Source organism: Palaemon carinicauda, chromosome 30 (assembly GCF_036898095.1).
Source record: "Palaemon carinicauda isolate YSFRI2023 chromosome 30, ASM3689809v2, whole genome shotgun sequence".
NCBI classification, from domain to species: domain Eukaryota; kingdom Metazoa; phylum Arthropoda; class Malacostraca; order Decapoda; family Palaemonidae; genus Palaemon; species Palaemon carinicauda.
In genome coordinates this window covers 24485646-24508211 of record NC_090754.1, presented here as the reverse complement: position 1 = coordinate 24508211, position 22566 = coordinate 24485646, and the positions used below count along the sequence as shown (strand labels likewise).

General features: G+C 41.8%; 1 protein-coding gene and 1 long non-coding RNA gene across 2 annotated transcripts in view; one reads left to right on the top strand and one right to left on the bottom strand.

Annotated features, from left to right (window-relative positions):
* Mondo (MLX interacting protein mondo) overlaps window positions 1–22566 on the top strand; it is a 384044-nt gene that overhangs the window by 282789 nt on the left and 78689 nt on the right. The window lies entirely within an intron of this gene.
* LOC137622928 (uncharacterized) lies at window positions 1805–9077 on the bottom strand. The gene is made up of 3 exons (XR_011040523.1): window positions 8207–9077; window positions 7818–8027; window positions 1805–2111 (listed from the first exon to the last, which is right to left on the bottom strand). It is a non-coding gene; the product is annotated as an uncharacterized lncRNA (long non-coding RNA).

Below are 22566 nucleotides of genomic sequence, written 5' to 3'. Positions count from 1 at the left end.
TTTCAATAGGGTCCTTATGTGTAGAAGGATTAACATCCTGAACTTGCTGTTTCTCATGAACTTGTTGAGTGGCAACAAATCCAGAATGACACTGAGTTTTCTTGAGTCCTTCTTTGGAACACAAAACAGCCTTCCTTGGAATTTGATGGACTTTGCTTTCTTTATAACCTGTACGCTCAAGAGCTATAGGGTATACTCTTCTAATACGGGGTTGAAATGTTGGAAGAGTTGAGGAAATGATGGTGGAGACATGTCTAGTTTCCATCCTAGTCCAATCTTGATTAGGCTTTGGTCCAATCTTGATTAGGCTTTGGGCCCAGGGATCGAAGGTCCAACGATCCTGAAATTGTTGGAGCCTTCCTCCTACCAGAAGCGTCTCCTTGCTTCGATTGATCGGAGGGTTTACCTCCTCGACCGCCTACCTGGGGCACCGCGGTCCTAGAAACTGTGGGATATTGTTTAGCAGGTCGAGGGAAAAACATAGACTTTTTCGTCTTCCTTTCAGGTTGGGGACCCACATCCGGGGAAGACTTCCACTTTGAAGAGATGCCCCACTTCTGGAGAAGGTTCCTATTCTCCGTGATGGCTTTCTCGACTACCTCTTTGACTACGTCGTTTGGAAAGAGGTCTTTACCCCAGATGTTGGAAGATATCAGCTTCCTGGGTTCATGTTTCACTGTTGCAGCAGCGAACACGAACTCTCTACAGTCTACAGGCTCTCCTAGCCTTCATAAAAGCATATAGGTTTTTTTACTAAGGTGGCCATATGCATTTTGGCCATGACCATGAGCATGTCTGGGGTTTTGTAGGGATAAAGAGGCCGCAAGTCTCTCCTTCGTCTCTTGTTCCTTGCACTAGAGAAACTCCGAAAGTTTAGGGTGATTCTCGTTAAACTGTCGTCCAGCGATGTCCGCGTCCAGTTTCCCTTCTGAGAAGGTTAGGTGGACTTCCTTCCATTCCTTCTCTTGCATGGGTAAGGCTAGTGACAGAGGCCTGCACTCCTCAAGTGCAGGGCATGGTTTGCCTGCCTCCACTGCCTTGGCAACAGATTTAAATGCCTTCCACGTAAAGGGGAATGCTATTGAAGCAGGAGCAAGAAAGGTAGGGTGTTTCTTGCTCAAGGCGGATACTTTCGATACCGAATAACCCGCCTTTCTCAGGCTACTTGACAAGAGAGCCTGTGCCTTATCGTGGTCGAAAACCATGACTTCCTCCGGTTCTGTCCCCTCTTTTGATATTGGTTCATGCTTCAACCGAATGAAGCAATCAGGGAAAGTGTTAAAGCTTGGCCAAAATTTGATGTCGTCTAAGGGAACAGCTCCCATCTCTGAGGTGTAGAGTTTGCCATTCAAAATCTGCATAAGCTCTGCATACCTCCAGGGATTGGTTTTGGAGCAGGTCGGGAGGTCTCGGTCTCTGGGTTGCTTGAATGACCCTCGGGAGGCGATAAGTGGAGCTTCACTGAGCTCTCTCTTGAATTTCGCTCCGCTTGCTTCGCCTCATTTGCGAATGTTCTTTAAAGCCGTAAGATGGGCCAGCGCCTGGCTTGTGTTGTCCAATGGAGGGGTAGAAGGTGAAGACGTCGAGGGTAACAGCTCCGGGGCCGGCACAGACGGAAGAAATTCCGACACAACATCGTCATCTTCTCCCAAAGGTGCCTCCCTGCCATCTGTCTCAATGGCAATCTGGACGCAGGGAGGTGCGAGTCATGCTTGGGGCACAACCATTTCACTACCCGCTTTCGGGAACAGTAACTACGCATCCTATTGTTAGTGTAATGCAGGATATATAACAACTCGGGCTGCCTTGCTGTATCTTTTATTGATCTGATTCAGCCTGTAAAGCATGACAATATAAATAGGTATCCCAAACAATTTTCCACCACATTTAACAACCATACATTTAATAACATCACATTTGATATATAATACATTAACAATAATACATAGTAATAGTGCAATGAATAATAATGCAAAATGAACAGTACACGACAAATGCATACCCGCTCAACTTACAATGTGACCGCCCATTCTTAGCCATGGTAATTAATTGAATACGCCATCCGTCTATACACTGCCACCGACACTTGTCAGTCATAACACCGTCCTGCACTGCTTCCCCACACCAACAAAGAACTTGCTTGAAGGATTTTCAGTATCAGACCATTATAATTTCTCGTGCCCGTATCCTCATTATGTCCCCGAATACAATGACAATACGAACATTAATGCAAAGTTTACTAATAAAATTTCATAAAAAATGCAGAACCAGCTAATTATAATTTACACAAAAAGTAACACTGCATCCTATGACACGAAGGATATGTCAATCACGAATGGCAATTACACTACAATAATCACAACAATGAAAACTGAGGCGGTGAAAAGTACAACTAAGAAAATCCCAAGGACGGGAGAATTTTGCGACAGTCTCCTATCCTTGGAACAATCCGACAGTACTACAAATTCCGCTTCTAACTAAAGCAACATGTTCTCAGTAATTTCGAATTGTCCAAAAGTTACAATATTACCAAATACAATTCCCAATATTTATCCAACTTAACATGTACATGAATTACATTAACCAGAATATTACCACATCCACATAAATACAAACTATTATGATGATGATCATAATATACTCCCCCCACAACAGATTAATGCCACTTAAGTCTACTGTTCTTCCACCGGAAGTATCACCACTAATTTATGCACCGATCTGGTCATTAGTTTATCAGGTTCTCCCAAATACCGATTTCCAAACTTATTTATCTTATATCTGAGTACCACATCCCTTGTTTTTCCATCTCTTCCCTGCATCCCTTCTACCACTTGTGCTAATTTCCATTCTCCTCTCAATGCATTTTGGTCATTAACAAGTACAATATCACCCTTCATTACACTTCTTACATTGACATGCCATTTTTGTCTTACAATAAGAGTTGGAAAATAATTTTTCATCCATTTATTCCAAAACAAATCTACTATTTTCATCTTAAATGCATATGACTTATTAAAATTAACTCTCTCATTCCAAAATCCACAAGGAGCTTCGATGGTAGAGCGACCCAATAGTAAATCATTAGGTCTTAACACAGTCCCTTCGGTAAAGTTTTCCCCTGGTTTAAACCCAATAGGCCGTTCATTCAACATATTGGCAACTTCATACATTACAGATTGTAGTTCCCCAAAAGATATGACTGATTCACCTATGATTCTGGTGAGTGACCTCTTCACCAGTCTAATTAACGACTCGCTACAAGCGTTTTCCCATGGGGCATCAGCAGATTTATTAAATACCCAGGTTAAACCTTCAAATTTTCCAAAGTTAAACACTAAACCTTTATTCCACTGAGTAACCATTTCTCTCAACTCCTTGTTAGCAGACACCAACTGCGTACCATTATCACTGTAAAGCTTCTTTGGAAATCCTCTTAGACATGTGAACCTTTTCAGTACAGTAAGAAAGTTTTGAGTATCATAACCCTCAGAAATGTCCAAATGTACAGCCCTTGTAACCATGCAATTAAAAATTACTCCAAATATTTTCCTTTTCACTCTTCTTTTTACAGTATCACAAACCCAGAAAGGGCCAAAAAGATCTAGGCTAACATTATGCCATGGAGGACATGGTTCAAGTCTCTCTTTTGGCAACTCTCCCATAGCTTGTGATGTACAGATCTTGTCAATTCTTCGACATACTACACACTGTTTTCTAATAGATTTCATTGTTTTCCTTGCTCCCAATATCCAATATTTCACTTGAGCTCTAGCAAGACTTGATTCAACTCCACTGTGATCCTTTTGATGTATGTGAGACAGGTATATTAAAGAGAATGGGTGCTTTGATGGGAGAAGTATAAACTGATTCTGATCCCAATTGTCCTTCAACCATTTGGACATCCTGCTACCCACGGTGACTATGCCATCCTCTCTCGAAACTGGTCCTAAACGTCTATACCTCTTTTCCCAGTCTTGTGGCAAACTTGCTTGAGCGTTTTTGACGAAATACAACTCAGCTTGCTGTATCTCTTCTGTACTAGGATCGCACAATATAGCCTTAAACGATTTTTTCTTTATTGCACTAATAATTCTAGCCATCACTGATAACAGTCTTTTCATATTGCTAAATCTTTGGATATCAATCACCTGGCTACTTGAATTAATTTCTCCTTCATTTAAGGCCACTCTTGCGAAAACAACATCAGGAAGATCCGATACTGTACTCTGTTTTACAGGCCATTCCGAGGAATCTTGATACAGGAATTCTGGACCCTTTTGCCAAACAGATTCTGTATCTAATTCTCTGGGGTTACATTTCCTAGTAGTCAAATCAGCGTTGTTTTCCTTGGAAGATACCCAAAACCATTCTATGGGTTCAGTTTTGGACTGAATTTCTGCAACCCTAATTCCAACAAAGGAATTAAACTGGTGGGATTCCTTCTGGATCTGTGCTCTTACTATCTCACTGTCAGTGATGTGGATTACCTTAGAGAATTTGTATCTCATATTGATTTCAACGGTTGCCCTCAATCTCGATGCTAAAACAGCAGCACACAGTTCTAATCGTGGTATACTGATTTGTTTCATAGGCGCTATTCTATTCTTTGAACAAAGAAGGTTTACATAATAATTACCATCTTGCTTTTCCCATCTAACATATGCTACAGCTCCATACGCTTTTATACTACTATCACAAAAAATGATCAACTCTGGGTCTTTAATTACGTCTGCAGGCCTTACACACCTACTAAAACAGATATTTTCAATTTCAAACATTTCCCTAAACAAATTTTTAGCTTCAGAGTATAAGGTATCACTAATAGGATCATCCCATCCCCTTGAATGTCCCTCATTAATTTCTACAATGATAGAACGCATCAATAACTTTGTCTTCAGTGTGAATGGTGTTAAGAGTCCCAAAGGATCATACAGCTTTGCAAATTGTGATAGTACACTTCTCTTAGTCAACAGAGGTGGCATACAGCTCTCAAAATTATCACAGTTCACATCCGACTCTATTCTACCTTCACAGGTTTTTTTTGAGAAATTGAGTTTGACCCTATATGAGAAAGTATCCAGTTTAGGTTTCCAACTTAAACCCAAAACCTTTTCCTGTTCAGTATTTAAAACCCTAGCATTATTATCCTTATCCTCTCCCGATAAAACCCAGTATTTAATCTGAAATCCTCCCAATCTTAATACTTCTTCTACTTCTTTAATCCTTTTCATTGCACAATCCTTCGAGTTAACACTACTGATGATGTCATCAACATAAGAGTCCTCTACTATCATCTTGGATGCTAGCGGAAAGCAATTATTAATTTCTGCAGTTTTACGAAGTGCCATCATTGCAATAGATCCTGAGGGTTTATCCCCAAATGTAACAGTCTTCAATTTATAATGACTAGGATCTCTTTCTAACTCAAAGTTTCTCCATAAAAACCTGTGAGTATGCATATCCTCTTCTGAAAGTTTTACAGTATTGTACATCTTTTTAATATCACCAACCACGCCTATCTTTCCTTCCCTGAATCGTAATAGTATTCCCAATAGGTTATTAATTACATCAGGTCCCTTTGCAAGTAGGTCATTCAGAGATATTCCTTGATATGATGCTGCAGCATCAAATACTATTCTCACTGGGGTTGATGAGGAATCTGTTTTATAAACTGCATGGTGGGGTAAGTAGAAGATTGGACCCTTATAATCCAGCTCTGACTTCAATAATTTTTCCGCTACCCCTCGATCCAACATGTCTTGAATTTGTTCTTGATATTTTGTGCATTGTGTTGCTCCCAGCCTTTTCAGTCTCTTTTCGGTAGCCTTCAATCTAGCATAAGCCATTGGAAAATTATTTGGCAGTTTAGAAGGGTCAGAAATCCAAGGATACTTAGATATCCAGCACATGTTTTCTTCATCATAAGTTAATCCATCTTCAATGAGTTTGAGTTCTCTCTCTTCCCTAATAGTTAAATTTCCCTTTACTGAACATTCTCCGCATTTGCAACCTCCACATTTTGGGATACACTCCGTTCCCAAACTTTCATCCAAGAAATAATTCTCCACTAATTTACCCACATTTGGTTTAGCCCTGAAATGCCAATCAGCAGTGTCATCGTAGCTTATATGATTAATTTGAACACAGTACTTCTTTTCACCTTCCTTCTCATCAAATCTACCCCTAATGCAGAGTCCAAAATCATTGGACAATAATTGAATATTATCTACTGTTTTTATGACTTGTGGCAATAAAGTACAGTAATCTGATCCTATTAGCAGCTCTATACGTCCCTCTGGCCTTTGAAGGTGTTTCTCCTGTACTCCCAGTTTCCTTGCTATTTCTCCCAAATCCATATGATGATGAACAGCAGTTATTTCAGACACGCCACAAACTTCTATAAGTTTTTCTATTCCTGCTTGATCCTTTAATGATACTTCATAAACACAACTATCCAACTCCTCTGTGTGATCACCAACTTTAGTCATAGATAATTGTATAGGAATACCTTTGAGTCCTAGTTTCCTTGCCATTCTAAATGTAATTAAACTAATGTTACTTCCTGCATCATACAACGTGGGGATAGACTTCCCTTCACTGTTAACAAACCCAGTCATCAGAATTGCACCTTTTTTACTTAAATAGTTACTTGTGGCATCAATTGTTGAATTATTTGGATTGTTAAATAGTGTGTGTAAACTTGAATGATGATGTTTACCACACACCTCACCATTTACTTTTACCCTACATGGAAATCTTTTCTCACAATTTCTGGAGAAATGTCCCGTTCGGAGACAGGCGTAGCAAACTCCCTTTTTTCTTAAAAAGTCCATCTGATTTTCAGCTGACCATTGCTTAAATGTCATACAATCCTTCAATTCATGAGATTCACTATCATGGACAGGACAATTTTTTCTTATCTGATCACTGTTATACCTTGTTCTATTAATTCCACCTATATTTTTTCCTTCGCTAATGTGATATAAACTGGTTAAACATTCAGACAATTGATTTTGAAGTTTCTCTTGTCCTATAGTCAACAATTTTATAGCTTCTGCTAATTCCTTTTCCTTATCAAATTCCCTTTCCACAGTATGTACTGTTACCTTAGTCGCACCACTTCTTGAATTATCTTGTAAATACTCAAGAGCTTTGCGATGATCTGTCAGAAATGTAACCAAATTCTTAAATTTGTCCGAATTTAATTCCTGCACTTTAATGGCCCATTCTCTTTTTAACACCGACGGCAGCAATCTTTCTACTTGGGTAAGTACAGTAGTATTCTCCAGTTCTGTAGTCAAGTTTAAATTACTTACATCTAACCACACCTTTTCTACTGTATTGATTAGATTAATTAACTTTCTGTCATCACTATCATTAAGCGGTTTATATGCCCTTATATCTCCTAATATCGCATCGATCAGTTTTCCTTCATTACCGTATGCTTCATTTAGTCTATCCCACATTCGTTTATAATCATCTATATCCTCCACAAGCCTCCTCGGTTCCCCTTCTAATGATATTCTAAGTACGTACGGGTCTTTCCCATGTTGTGACACAACTAGTCTTTCATAATCTCTTACAAAGGCAGGAAATGCTCTCACTGAACCACTAAATTTGGGAGGCTCAAGTTTTTTCAAGGCAAGCACAGTATTATTTTTCACTTTTGTCTTTCCCTTTACCACGCCAAGTAATGAATATTTTATAGTTTCCAATTCCTGTATATATTCCTCATATTCCTGACAAGATTCGCCAACCTTTAATTGTTCTATCATTTGTTCATTGATAACATCAACCTTTTCGAAACACTCACTAACCTCAGTGTACAACACTTCCAATGTTTCTATCGAGTCTCCTCTTCTCTGTGCATCCTTGAATAATCCAACCTTCCGATTGAACCTCCTCTTGGCTGTGGTGCGTTCCCTCTTCAGTTCCTCCATGGCTGCTCTGCGATATTGCTGAATTGTAATGCAGGATATATAACAACTCGGGCTGCCTTGCTGTATCTTTTATTGATCTGATTCAGCCTGTAAAGCATGACAATATAAATAGGTATCCCAAACAATTTTCCACCACATTTAACAACCATACATTTAATAACATCACATTTGATATATAATACATTAACAATAATACATAGTAATAGTGCAATGAATAATAATGCAAAATGAACAGTACACGACAAATGCATACCCGCTCAACTTACAATGTGACCGCCCATTCTTAGCCATGGTAATTAATTGAATACGCCATCCGTCTATACACTGCCACCGACACTTGTCAGTCATAACACCGTCCTGCACTGCTTCCCCACACCAACAAAGAACTTGCTTGAAGGATTTTCAGTATCAGACCATTATAATTTCTCGTGCCCGTATCCTCATTATGTCCCCGAATACAATGACAATACGAACATTAATGCAAAGTTTACTAATAAAATTTCATAAAAAATGCAGAACCAGCTAATTATAATTTACACAAAAAGTAACACTGCATCCTATGACACGAAGGATATGTCAATCACGAATGGCAATTACACTACAATAATCACAACAATGAAAACTGAGGCGGTGAAAAGTACAACTAAGAAAATCCCAAGGACGGGAGAATTTTGCGACAGTCTCCTATCCTTGGAACAATCCGACAGTACTACAAATTCCGCTTCTAACTAAAGCAACATGTTCTCAGTAATTTCGAATTGTCCAAAAGTTACAATATTACCAAATACAATTCCCAATATTTATCCAACTTAACATGTACATGAATTACATTAACCAGAATATTACCACATCCACATAAATACAAACTATTATGATGATGATCATAATATACTCCCCCCACAACAGATTAATGCCACTTAAGTCTACTGTTCTTCCACCGGAAGTATCACCACTAATTTATGCACCGATCTGGTCATTAGTTTATCAGGTTCTCCCAAATACCGATTTCCAAACTTATTTATCTTATATCTGAGTACCACATCCCTTGTTTTTCCATCTCTTCCCTGCATCCCTTCTACCACTTGTGCTAATTTCCATTCTCCTCTCAATGCATTTTGGTCATTAACAAGTACAATATCACCCTTCATTACAGTTAGGTAGGTATGGTCCCGGAGAGCTCTTCTGGAACCCTCTTACCCATTTGCGTAGCTTTTTACGTGCCGCATCCCTAGACTCCGTTGACTTGGGTCATCAAAACCTTCGGTCACTAAGGTCCGGCAGATATTGCAGGGATTCGGTAATAATGGTGCAGGGGGCATGAGCCCTGCATGCTGTATGACCGTAGAAGTACTTACTCGTAAGATTGCAGAAGATCGCATCGCATGTCATCTGGGGTTCCTCCTGTAAAGAAAGGAAAATGAAATGAGTATACGATTGTTTATCTCACATGATAAACAGATATACAATTATTCATATTTTAATCATTATAGCTTCGGATAGTAAGCTAGGAAGAAATAGGGAAAGACATACTTGTGTATCCCTCCCAACCAATTGCTGTAACCTTCCCCCACTCCCCCCAATATTAAAGATAAAGAGTTTCCTTTATCAGGGCAACTCGAAAGGGAAGGCTTATAACCCTTAGGGATAGAAGAAGTGTACACTGCCACTGACCCTTGTAATTATGTGGGTTAAATATTAACTGATTTTCAATCAGAGTATTCTATTCTTTCAATATAGCTTCGGTCTCAGCAAAAGCCTGTACAAGGGTACACAAGATTTGTTAAAAATTAACTACTGTATAATAATACAATAGTTTTCTGTTTGCAGTATATACTATATTGCAAATATACTAGCTACTGTATAATCATATACTGTAGCTCAGCCAGTGGGTTGCCGGCATGGCTAGCACCTGGCAGCACGGTCTGGCCGGCATGTCGCCGACTGGACTAGAAATTAGAAAAGACACATACTTGTGTATCCCACCCAGCCAATTGCTGTGACCTTCCCTTCCAATATTAAAACTATAGAGCTTCCTGATCAGGGAAGCTCAAAGATAAGGGTTCTAACCTTTAGGGATAGAAAGTGTACTACCACTGACCCTTGTAAATATTTAATATTGTAGGATAAATTGTAGACTGATTTCTAATCAGAGTATTGAAGGAATTCTATTCTTTCAATATAGGATTGGTCTCAGCAAAAGACTGGGCAAGGGTACACTAGATATGTTGGAAAATAACTACTGTATAATACAATAGTTTTCTATCTGCAGTATATACTATTTCAAATATACTGTCTACTGTATAATCATATACTGTAATTCAGCAGGCATATTGCCAACAGAGCTAGTCCCTGGTGGCACAGTCCGGCCGGAATATGGCCGTCAGGTTTGTAACCGGCGGTACAGGTACAGTCGGCATGCCGCCGATTGAGTAAGTACCTGATGGCGCCGGCCCGCATGCCGGCTGGGTTAGTACCTGGCGGGACTAGCTGATAGAGAGAGAGAAAGCATGGAGTGAAGGACTGCATTATAACAATGTATGATTACACTAAATAAGGATGTAAGTATATAAACTTACTGCCTTCCTCCAGAAGGAAGGTTCAAATGGAAGGCGAGAATGCATCATTCAGGCTTCTATCCAGCCACAAAGACCGTTGCAATGCTGTGGATGGCAGTCCAAGGGAGGACTGAAGAACCTTCAGTGGCAGAGGGGTCTCCCACCGGCAGCCACTATAGCCGGCACAACCTTCCCAGATCCTATGTCCGTAAGGGAAAGCTGAGTGGCTAAACAGCTGCTTAAGTAGGAGCCAGCCCGGCCCCGCAACCCGCCGGAAAGTGGTGAGATGCAGGACGACGGCCACAAGGAATGCGATGTCTAAGTTATCGCTAAAGAACAGAGGGGGTATGGAAAGGGTCCTGTATGAAGTGTGGAAGGAGGCGGCAGGGTTGCCGGTCCTACCACACAACGAAGAAACACTGTTTCAATATTGGCGCCGTCCTAGGCGGCAGACGAATATCTATTCTTCAACCTAGGGTCTGCCAATAGAGTTAAGGGGGAGGCGGCAAGCTTGCCGCCCCCTCTCAACATGGGAGAAACATTGTATCAGTGCTGGCGCCTTCTTAGGCGCCAGAAGAATGTCTATTCTTCAGCCTAGGGTCTGTGAGCACAGGACTAGTCTTCTAGACCGCAGGGGAGAAGGTGGCGGCATCATACAACCACTTCAAGTGCGGCCTAGGGAGATCTAGCCTCCTATGCCGGTGGCTGAGGCCACCGGCCACCGGCAAAAGACTGAATACTCTGAGGTTCTGTCAAAAACTCTAAGCCGGCTATCTGCCGGCCAGGGAAAGAGACAGAAAACACTAGCCTAGTCAAGCCGGAGTGGCTACTCGATGACAAGACCAAGATAGGGTTGTAGACTATGGCTACACTCAGAGGGAAGGAGGGAATACCCTTAAATCTCCACAGGAGACAAATATCGAGTTATATAATTCAAGGAGATGTACTATCTCCCATTGAATTAATAAAACGATACACTAGGGTGAACGGGAATAATGTCTGAAAGTATACTACATCACCAAGGCTAGCTAGCCTAGGCAAGACGAGATCTCAGTTACCTAAATCGCCGAAACTCTAACATATACGATTGACAAAAGGAAGAGGAAATTATGCATAAAATAAATATCTTTACTAGTATAATTGTGCCTAAATCATCATCATCTTCTTCCCAGCTGGTTCCCATTTTTATATGGGGTCGCCGTTGCGGATGAGCCGTTTCCATCTTTTTCTATTCTCCGCTTCTGCCTCATCAATCCCCTTCTCCTGTAAGTCTCCTCTCACACAGTCCCTCCATCTCTTTCTTGGTCTCCCTCTTCTTCTTCTTCACTGAACCTCCATCTCCATAGTATGTCTCCCAACGTGGTCCTCATCTCTCCTCATCAGGTGTCCATACCATCTCAGCCTCCCTTCCTGCACTTTCTTTGATATTTCCACCACCTTTGTCGACCCCCTTATGTAGTCATTTTTTATCCGATCCTCTCTTGTCACCCCAGACATCCACCAAAGCATTCTCATTTCTGCCACATCCATCTTCTTCTCCTCTGTCTTCCTCATGCTTGCTGTTTCCGTTCCATACAGCATTGCTGTTCTTACCACTGTCTTATGAAATTTTCCTTTCAACCTCAGTGGTATTCTTTTGTCACAAAGAACTCCTGAGGCTGCTCTCCAGTTGTTCCAGCCTGCCTGTACCCGATGTTTAACTTCATCTTCCGTACCTCATCCAGCGTTAACAAAGGATCCCAAATACTTAAAATTATCAACTCTCTTTATCTGTTCTCCTCTAAGATGAATACTTTCTCTATCATCCCCCTCACTGGTGGTACTCATATATTCTGTCTTAGATCTACTTATTCTCATCCCTCTGTCCTCCAGTGCTTGCCTCCACCTTTCCAATTTCATTTCCAGATCTTCCCTGCTCTCTGCGCACAGAACAATATCATCTGCATACAATATGTTCCATGGTACTGCCTCCCTTACCTCTTCTATTAAAACGTCCATCACTATGTTAAAGAGAAATGGGCTCAGAGCTGACCCTTGGTGTAATCCTACTCTCACCTCAAAACCCTCTGTCTCCCCAGCACTGCTCCTCACTCTAGTAAATACATTACGGTACATCTCTTGTATCAGTCGAACGTACTTCTCTGGCACCCTGCTCTCCCTCAGACTCCTCCATACCTCTTGTCTTGGGACTCGGTCATAAGCCTTTTCAAGGTGAATGAATACCGCATGCAGGTCTCTTTGCTTTTCCCGGAATTTCTCCATTAGTTGCCTCAGACAAAATACACCATCTGTTGTTCCCCTCCCCTTCATGAATCCCATCTGCTCTTTACCTATTTCTACTTCTTCTCTTAGTCTGGCATCTATCATCCTTTCCAGTATCTTCAAAGTGTGGGACATCAATTTAATACCTCTGTAATTCCCACACTCTTGGACATCCCCTTTCCCTTTGAAGATTGGGATCATTATACTCCCACGCCACTCATTTGGTATCTTTTCCTGCTCAAAAATATTTATCATGAGATCGTACAGTATATCCACTCCATCATCTCCTAAGGCTTTCCATGCCTCCACAGGAATCATGTCTGGTCCAGTTGCCTTCCCATTCTTCATCTTCCTCAGTGCTTTTATGACCTCTTGCCTAGAGAAACTTATTACCATGCCAAAATTCACCAGTCCATCCTCTCTTAATAATCTATCATTTTCTTCATTCAACAGCTGTTCAAAATATTCTTTCCATCTCTTTACAATGTCTTCCTCCTTTCTAAGTACTACACCATCTTGATCTTTTATTTGTTTGATGTGTGTAATATCTTTGGTGCTCTTATTTCTAGTCTTCGATAGCTTGATCATCTTGTTTAATCCTTCCTTTGTCCCCAGCTCCTTATACACATCATCATATGCCTTAGCTTTAGCTTGGGCTACTACCTTCTTCACCACCTTGTTTTTCTCTTTGAACCTCTCTCTGTTTTCCCCTGACTGTGACTCTTCCCATCTCTTCTTTGCCTCCTTATCTTTAACAACTTTCTCAATTTCTTCACTCCACCACCAACTCTCCTTTTCTTCCCATATGATACCAGATGTCTCTCCTAGCAGCTCCTTCCCATGCCTTCTCATTACTGCTGCATTTCGTGTCCACCATTCTTGAACATCTTCAATATCCTCCAAAACACTTCTCTTAAACTCTCTCATCTTATCTCCTTCTCTCACTAGTTTGTACCATTTAATTTTCCGTATCCCTTTAGCTTTAGCTTTTCTTTCCCTTTTTAGGCCTAAGTCCATACATAGCAGTCTGTGTTGGGGGGCTACCTGGTCACCTGGGATAACCTTGCAGTTCTTGACCTCCACCAGCTTTATCCTTTTATACAGGAAGTAGTCTATCTAGGAGCATCTTCCCCCACTCCTATAAGTTATTAGGTGTTCCCTTTTCTTCTTAAAGAATGTGTTTACTATTGCCATGTCAAATGACACAGCAAAGTCCACAACACTCTCCCCTTCTTGTTTTCTCTCCCCAATTCCATGGCCCCCATGCACCCGACCAATTGCCTCATTCTCACTTCCAACATGGCCATTCAAATCTGCCCCCACTATGACCCTCTCCTGTTCTTCCAGTTCTTGCATTACTCCATCCATGTCTCTCCAGAAATTTCCCTTCTCCTCTTCTGTGCAACCAACTTGAGGTGCATATGCACTTATAATATTCAGAATCTCTCCTCCACAACACATCTTCAATCTGATGATACGGTCATTCTTTCTATGCACCTCTATCACCGCATTTTTCAGGTCACCAGACAGTACTATGCCAACTCCATTCCTACCTTGTTTATTTGCTCCGCTATAATATAGCTTATATCCATCACCCAACTCTTTAGCTTTATTTCCCTTCCATCACGTTTCCTGCACACACATAGCATCTACTCTCTTTTCCCCTCATCAAGTCAGCCACTTCCCTACCTCTCCCAGTCATGGACCCAACATTAAGCTGACATATTCTGAGTCCAAAGTGAGCTCGCTTCTTTAGCTGCACCCGCTCCTGATGCAGTAGCCCTCGCCTTATCACAGAGTTAGGGCGATGTCTCTGTGCGTCGTTTACGGAGTACACCCTAGCATTACCTCTTTCCCTATTTCGGCTCATTCCATTTAAGGTTTTGGCACAGGTTTTTACGGCCGGATGCCCTTCCTGACACCAACCCTCCCTATTTATCTGGGCTTGGGACCGGCACCCATTGGTGGCTAGGTTATATAATTGTGCCTAAATAGCTTTCATAATTTATTAATACTATTACAGCCGGGAATCGTTCTGCTAACTACATAACTTATGCATAATGAACGATAGCGCCCATTGCACCTCTGGTAACAGGCCTAGCTCCTAACACAATTAATTATTCTAATTTCACTGTGGAACAGGAGCTAAAAATTATACATTGTAAAGAATCAGTACTCAACTTTCCAGAGGCGAAAGAAGCTGGAGATTGCATAATAATCCTCACAAAATCGATGAAAAAGGTTAGATCAACAGGGAACACCACCGTGAGAATTCGCTACAAAAATAGGAATAATCGCCATCTTGAATATGGCGCCAGCTAGATACTCAATAGTAGTATGTGAGAAAGGGTAACTTTGATAACGGCTCCCCTTCTATTTTTGCCAGTCTTCCCCCTCGAGGCAAAAACGCTATTCGGGGTGAAGATCGCTATGAGTCGTATCAAGCATACGTCCCCTGATTATGCAATATCCTTAATAGAATTTTAAGGATATTCGTGCCAGGAGTTAGAATTCTGGAGACCTAAAGGTAAATTTCCTGGGAATATCACTGTAGTTCAAATATCCTTTGGAAGCTACCTATAGGAATCTTCCATCAGGACGACATGGCTTGAGCCCAAAAAACCTGTCTTCTAGTGCTGTGATGAACAGTGAAGTGTTTTAGGACTTTTACAGTATAATGGATGAACAGGTGTTAGCACCTTTGAGTGTAATACCTTTTTTATGGAGGATCACTATGGTGACCCTTGGACTGTTTGTTATAGGTGTAGAATCTAACCAATAACAACAGTGCCATGTATACATTCGTACACAGTGTTTTTTTCATATCCAACATCTTAGTGAAAGTTAACATAATAATTTCACAAAATATCTTTTGAGTGGCATTCTAACATTTATTTTTTCCCCTACAGGTAATAAATATATATGTACTTTGAAAATGTTATGTAATAAAAGGATTCTATTTTAATACCTTCGTTGTTGTTTTTAATTTTGTCTACACAAATAAATACAAAAAATGTATTTGCGTCTTTATTCGCCCTACCAGTAGTCGAATAAAATTAGCCAGTCTCTTATTTTTCTAAAACCAAAATACTCGGTTATTCTTGTGTGTGAACATGCTGATAATAGCCAAATTCCACTTTATTCTCACGAATACAACCCTTGATGCTTCTATAGTCAATATTGACATATTCCCTGCTGGGGGCAGGAAGCCCCAAGTTAGTTCCAAACTTGGCGGAGATGACAAATAACGGTAGTGTCATATATTCATGTGGTCTGGGTGACCATATAAGAATCTAAGTCAAGGTAAAGGCACTTATACGAACCCACTGATATAGTACTTTCAAGTAATTCTCTGGTAAACTTCCATCAGCACGATATGGCTGAACCCAAAAATCGGATTTTGAGCAAAGCGAAAAATCTATTTTTGGGTGATATGGCCATGTCGTCCTGATGGACCCGCCCTCCTTTTCTAAAGAAGGAATATACATATAAGTAACAAATCCCCACCCGAAACTACTCTATCTGTAGCTATGCATGCTTAATTGCAACAAGGAATGAGTTACGCCGTAGTAGTACGGGAAAGGGGATCCACCGGGTAACCTTGATGACGGCTCCCCTTCACATTCGCCACTCTTCGCCCTCGGAGCGAAAACTATTTGGGGTGAATATTGCCATGTGTCGTATCAAGAAATACGTTGCCTGATATTATGCGATATCCTTAAGAGTTATCTTAAGGATACTCGCGCCAGGAGTTAGAATTCTGGAGACCTGTGTTCAATTCTCTGGGAGTATCATTGTAGCCAATTATCCCTGAGAAAGCTGCCTAAAGGAACCTTCCATCAGGACGACATGGCCATATCACCCAAAAATAGATTTTTCGCTTTGCTCAAAATCCGTTATGTGGGTCTGTATTGGTTGTCAAGAGTACTACGTAGCATAAAATCGACTCTACGCTAGTTTTATTTATTCTCTGATAATACATCGATACTTATCTAAATACACTAATAGGACAAATATTTTCTCAAAATATATATTTCCTTTTATGTCATGGAAATAAAGTACTTTTGCTTGATAAGTTAGTATTTTCTTTCATTTCTTGCAAGAAAAAAGAAAATGTATTTACATATTTTGCAAGTCATTCTTTGTAGAGTTTATGTCTTGTGACATCATATTTCTGGCCGAAGCGCGCTGGCAAACAGAATTATTTTCTTTTGACGTATTGCCGAGTAATATTATTACAGTATTCCCATCAGTGAAACACCGAGTTATGACATTTAAGTGTTTAGTGGTCTATCATTAGTTATGAGAATAGTACAACTTGCCATGAATTTCAGAATAAAGTCTGATGACGTCATATTTCTGGCAAATCAAGTGATTTCCTTCCTATGCGTTACTGTTCCCATAAGCGAAACATAGAGAGAGGGAGAGAGAGAATAATATAGATTTTTCGCGTTTTGAGCGAAGCGAAAAATCTATTTTTGGGTGAGGTAGCCATGTCGTCCTGATAGAAGGTTCCTTTAAGTAGCTTCCTAGGGTATATTTGACTACAGTGATATTCCCAGAGAATTTAACTTAAGGTCTCCAGAATTCTAACTCCTGGCGTGATTATCCTTAAAGTTTCCCTTAAGGATATCGCATAATATCAGGGGACGTATTCTTGACACGCCACGTAGCAATCTTCATCCCACATAGCGTTTACGCTTCAAGGGGGTAAGTGGCAAAAATAAAAGAGCCGCCGTTATTAAGATTCCCTTCCTCTGTTACTATTTGAGTATCTAGATGGCGCCATCGTCGCCGCCATCTTTATTCCTTGTAGCGTTGAGCAGGTGCTACAGATACAGTAGCCTCGGGAGGGATCCTGCGAAGGCATTTTCATAGAAAGGAGGGCAGGTTCATCAGGACGACATGGGTATCTCACCCAAAAATAGATTTTTTTCGGTTCGCTCAAAATCCGTTTTTTGGGCTCAGGCCATGTCGTCCTGATGGAAGTTTACCAGAGCATTAATGTATGTGTGGATTTTCCAATTGTGCCTTAACCTCAAGACAATATTTCCTTGGTCGCTTTAGACCTTAGAGACCTATGACGTTACTGTTATACGTCATTACTGTACTTCTAATCATGAACTATGTTAGTGCTTCCTGCCCCCTACAGGGAAGAGTCATACTAGACTCAGGAAAAGTCTCGAAGTTTGCATATTTCATATGACCAACCTAGCAACAAAAAGGCATACAGGTCTCGCTGTATACCCAACCAGTCGAAGTTTGTATTTTCAAAACAAACAAAGGTTTACATAAGCCACCGTAGCATCCAAGGTATACAGGCTCAGCTGTTTACCACAACAGACAAGTTTATATCCATGTCGAAACAAGGTATGCATGGGTAGAAAAGGTTCCTATACATTTAGGAAGTTACTTCAGTTGTTCTTAGTTATTATGCAGAATAATAAGGAATAAAAAAGTAATGCTCGTACATAACTTTATTTATATAGGTTTGGGGCGAAATAAGACGCAAATATCAATCAGTTATTCATTGGCAATCAATAAATAGTAACTCAGCATACATTTCATAATAAGACAAAAAATGCAAGTGAATAATAATAAATGTAGAAAATGCAGGCCAGACCAGAAATACTTGTTTCATCTGAAAGGAAACGATCGTTAATGCCACTCAATTGAAAATTCAATAATTTTCTAATACATTTCTGTGAATTGACTGTCTTTTACACTGTGTAAAAACACACGGCACAAGTGTTAAGTCTATGTTTCTTCACCTTTAGTCACTGGAACAGTCCATAATGTCACCCTGGTGACACTTCACTTACCATGTTGCACTGTAAGGTGTCACCATGTACACCCTATAGAATATAGTCCCCATCAATTCACTGTTAATCGCAGCACTAAGCGACAGGTTTTAGTACACTACCTGCCGACGCCACGTATCTTTTTAATTCTTGCACTTGCTTCGCGTAGTGTTTGAAAAATACTCTGGATGACTTCCATCCAGTATACGAGCGAAGACGCTCAAAATCCATGTATTGGAAAAAATTCAATGACGAAGCAAATTTCCTAGGATCGTGACCTGTGGGTGTACTGTCAGGATCCGCTCTGCGAATGAAGTAGGTGATCTTCGCCCATAGATGTTTCAGGGACAAGTTGGAGCCCGATGTTTCTCCTTTAAAGAGCTGTCCTCCCCTGAAGTCTGAAGTTCTACGAAGATAGACCTTTAGACACTACTGGACACAGCGAGACATCTTCCTTCAGAGGGCAGATTCTCCAGGGACCCCACCTCTTGGTAGGTAGCTCGTTCTTGGCGAGAAACGTTGGGTCAGGAAAGAGATTCAGTTCTCCCACTTCTGTGAACTGAATATGGCCCTCTTCCCGAGAAAGGGCCACTATCTCACTAACTCTTGCCCCCGAGGATAACCTTTTGAGTCAAATCTTTCAGAGAGCAGTTCTCGTTGTTCAACATTAAGGCAAAGTGTAGAAACTTACCCAAGGACCATGAGATGGGCTTTGGAGGTGCTTCAGGCCTAAGCCTAGCACAGGGCTTAGGAATCTTGTTAAAGATTTCATTAGAGAAGTCTACTTGGAAAGCGTAAAGCAAAGGTCTAGTCAAGGCAGATTTACATGTTATCGTGTTGCCTGCTAAACCTTGTTCATGAAGATGAATAAAGAAGGATAAACAGAAATCTGTTGAGATCTCTGGTTTTCTTGCCTTGACAAAAGCAACTCACTTCTTCCAAGATGACTCATATTGCCTTCTGGTAGATTTAGATTTATATTCCTCTAAGAAGTCTATACTTTCTTTCGAGATTACAAACCTTTTCTTTACTGCTAAGGAGAGAAAATCATGAGATGAAGGTCTTGGGTTTTCTGTAATGAAGCGAAGACAGTCGACTTCTGTACTTGTTGAGTCAGAACTGGGTCCGGCAGAGGTACCAGCCTCAGCTGCAATTCCTTTACTAGAGGGAACCAGTTGCTTTTGGGCCACTTGGGAGCCACTAGGGCTGCTGTTCCTTGAAAAGAGCTCAGCTTGTTGAGGACCTTCAGCAGTAGGTTGGTTGGAGGGTACAGATAAATCCTGGTCCATCTGTTCCAGTCGAGGGACATGGCGTCCACCGCTTCCGCTAGAGGGTCCTCGTATCGGGCCACATAACGAGGTAGTTTCTTGTTGTTGTTTGTCGCGAATAGGTCTATCTGCAGTTCTGGGACTTGATGTAAGATGAAGAAGAATGATCCTGCAAATAATAATAATAATAATAATAATAATAGGGACCATTCTGATTCTATCGGCGTTAGCCTGGATAGAGCGTCCGCCGTCACATTGCGGAACCCTTGAAGGTGAACTGCTGATAAGTGCCATCTCTTCTTTTCCGCCAAGCGGAAGTTGGCCAACATCACTTGGTTGAGTTGAGATGACCTCGAACCTTGACGATTCAAACATCTCACTATTACCTCGCTGTCCAGAATCAGTCTTATGTGGACTGAAGGGTGAGGGGACAATTTCTTCAGTGTGAGGAAGACTGCCATGGCCTCCAAAATGTTGATGTGGAAGGTTTTGAATAGAGAGGACCAAGTCCCCTGGACTTTCTGTTGATGAAAGTGACCTCCCCATCCTTCCTTTGATGCATCCGTGTGGATGATGACTGAGGGTGGAGGCGGTTGCAGAGGCACCGAACTCTTCAGGTTCTTGACCTTCGACCATGGCTTGGGAAGTGATCGTAGTCGAATCGGTATCGGCCTTATTAGATCTCCTCGAGTGTTTGATGCGTATCTTCTCCAGACTCCTGATGCATCTTTTAGCTGCGCTCTTAGCACTGGGTCTGTCACTGATGCAAACTGAAGGGAGCCCAGCAGTCTCTCCTGTTGGCGTCTTGATAGCCTGTCGGATTTCAGTAGTCTCTTAAACAGGTCCCGCTATCTCTCTCCTCTTCTTTAATGGAATGGAGAGAAGATGTAACTGTAGGTTCAAATGTATTCCAAGCCATTGAAACTTCTGAGCTGGAGATAGTCGAGATTTTTTTATGTAGATCTTGAATCCCAGATGTTCCAGGAACTGTATCACTTTCTTGGATGCTTGCATGCATTCCGTCTCGGATGCTGCCCACACCAGCCAATCGTCCAGGTAGGCCATCACCTGGACACCTTCTAGGCGTAGTTGTTGAACGACTGCATCTGCAAGCTTCGTAAAGATCCTTGGAGCTATGTTTAGTCCAAAGGGCATGGCTCTGAAGGCGTACTTTCTTTTCTGTAGCCTGAATCCTTGGTAGGAGGAGAGTTGGCGATTGATCGGAATGTGCCAATAGGCATCTGCCATGTCTATGGAGACTGTATATGCCCTTTTTGGCAATAGGGTCCTTATGTGTTGAAGGGTCAGCATCCTGAACTTGTCGTTTTCTATGAACTTGTTGAGGGGCGACAAGTCCAGAATGACTCTGAGTTTGTCTGAGTCCTTCTTGGGAACACAAAACACCTTCCTTGGAATTTGATGGACTTTGCCCTTCTTATCACCCGTTTGCTCAAGAGTTCTTGGGTATATTCTTCCAGAATGGGGTTGGAGTGTTGGAAGAATTGAGGAAATGATGGGGGGCTGTCTTCCAGCTCCAACCTAGTCCGTTCTTGATCAGGCTGTGGGCCCAGGGATCGAAGGTCCAGCGATCCTGGAATAGTTGGAGTCTTCCTCCTACCGGAAGCATCTCATTGCTTCTGGTGTCTGGAGGACTTGTCTCCTTGACTGCGTCCTCCCCTACCCCCTCTTCCTCTTGAGGGACGTCTAGAGGAACCTCTGCTTGACCCTCTACCTTTAGGGCGAAAGTTAGTGGTCTGTCTCATAGGCAGGAGTGAAGGCTGGTGACTAAGTCACCACATGCTGGGATACCATCTGGTAGGTGGGTTGAGGTTGCCATCTGGGGCACCACGGTCATGGGAAGTTGTCTTGCGGGGCGAGAGGGCAATCTTGGCCTTTGTCTTCCTTTTCGGTTGGGGACCCTCATCCGGGGAAGACTTCCTCTTAGCCGACATACCCCACTTATGGAGAAGATTCCTGTTCTCCGTGGCAGCCTTGTCGACTATTTCTCTTACCACTTCACTCGGGAAGAGGTCCTTTCCCTAGATATTGGAAGATATCAGCTTCCTAGGTTCGTGTTTTACTGCAGCCAAGGCAAACACGAACTTCCTGCAAGGGCTTCTGGCCTTAACAAAACCATAGAAGTCCTTGACCAGGGTTGCCAAGTGTTTCTTGGCCATGACCATAAACATATCTGGGGATCTATGTTCCCTTGCCAGTGCCTCCAAGGTGGTCTGGAGAGACAGAGAGGTAGCAAGCCTTTCCTTCGTCTCCTGCTCTCTGCCCAGGAGAAAGTCAGACAACTTAGGAAGGTTTTCACTGAACTGGCGTCCAGCAATATCTGCCTCCAACTTCCCGACTGAGAAGGTAAGCTGTATTTCCTTCCAGTCCTTGTGGTCTGTAGGCAGAGCTAGGGATAAGGGCCTACACTCCTCAAGTGTAGGGCAAGGTTTCCCAGCTTCCACTGCCTTCATCACTGCCTTGAACCCTTTTTCCACAAAGGGAAAGGCACCTTAGAGTTAGTGAAGCCCCTGTCCTTCAGACTGCTAGCCAGTAAAGCTCGAGCCTTTGCATGGTCAAGCACTATGACCTCCTTTGGCTCTGTCTCCTCTTTAGACATGGGTTCCGCCTTTAGACGGACGAAGCAGTCTGGATAAGACTCAAAGCTGGGCCAAAATTTGATGTCTTCGATAAGGACAGCTCCCAGCTTTTCAGAGATGAATATCTTCCTATTTGTGATTGG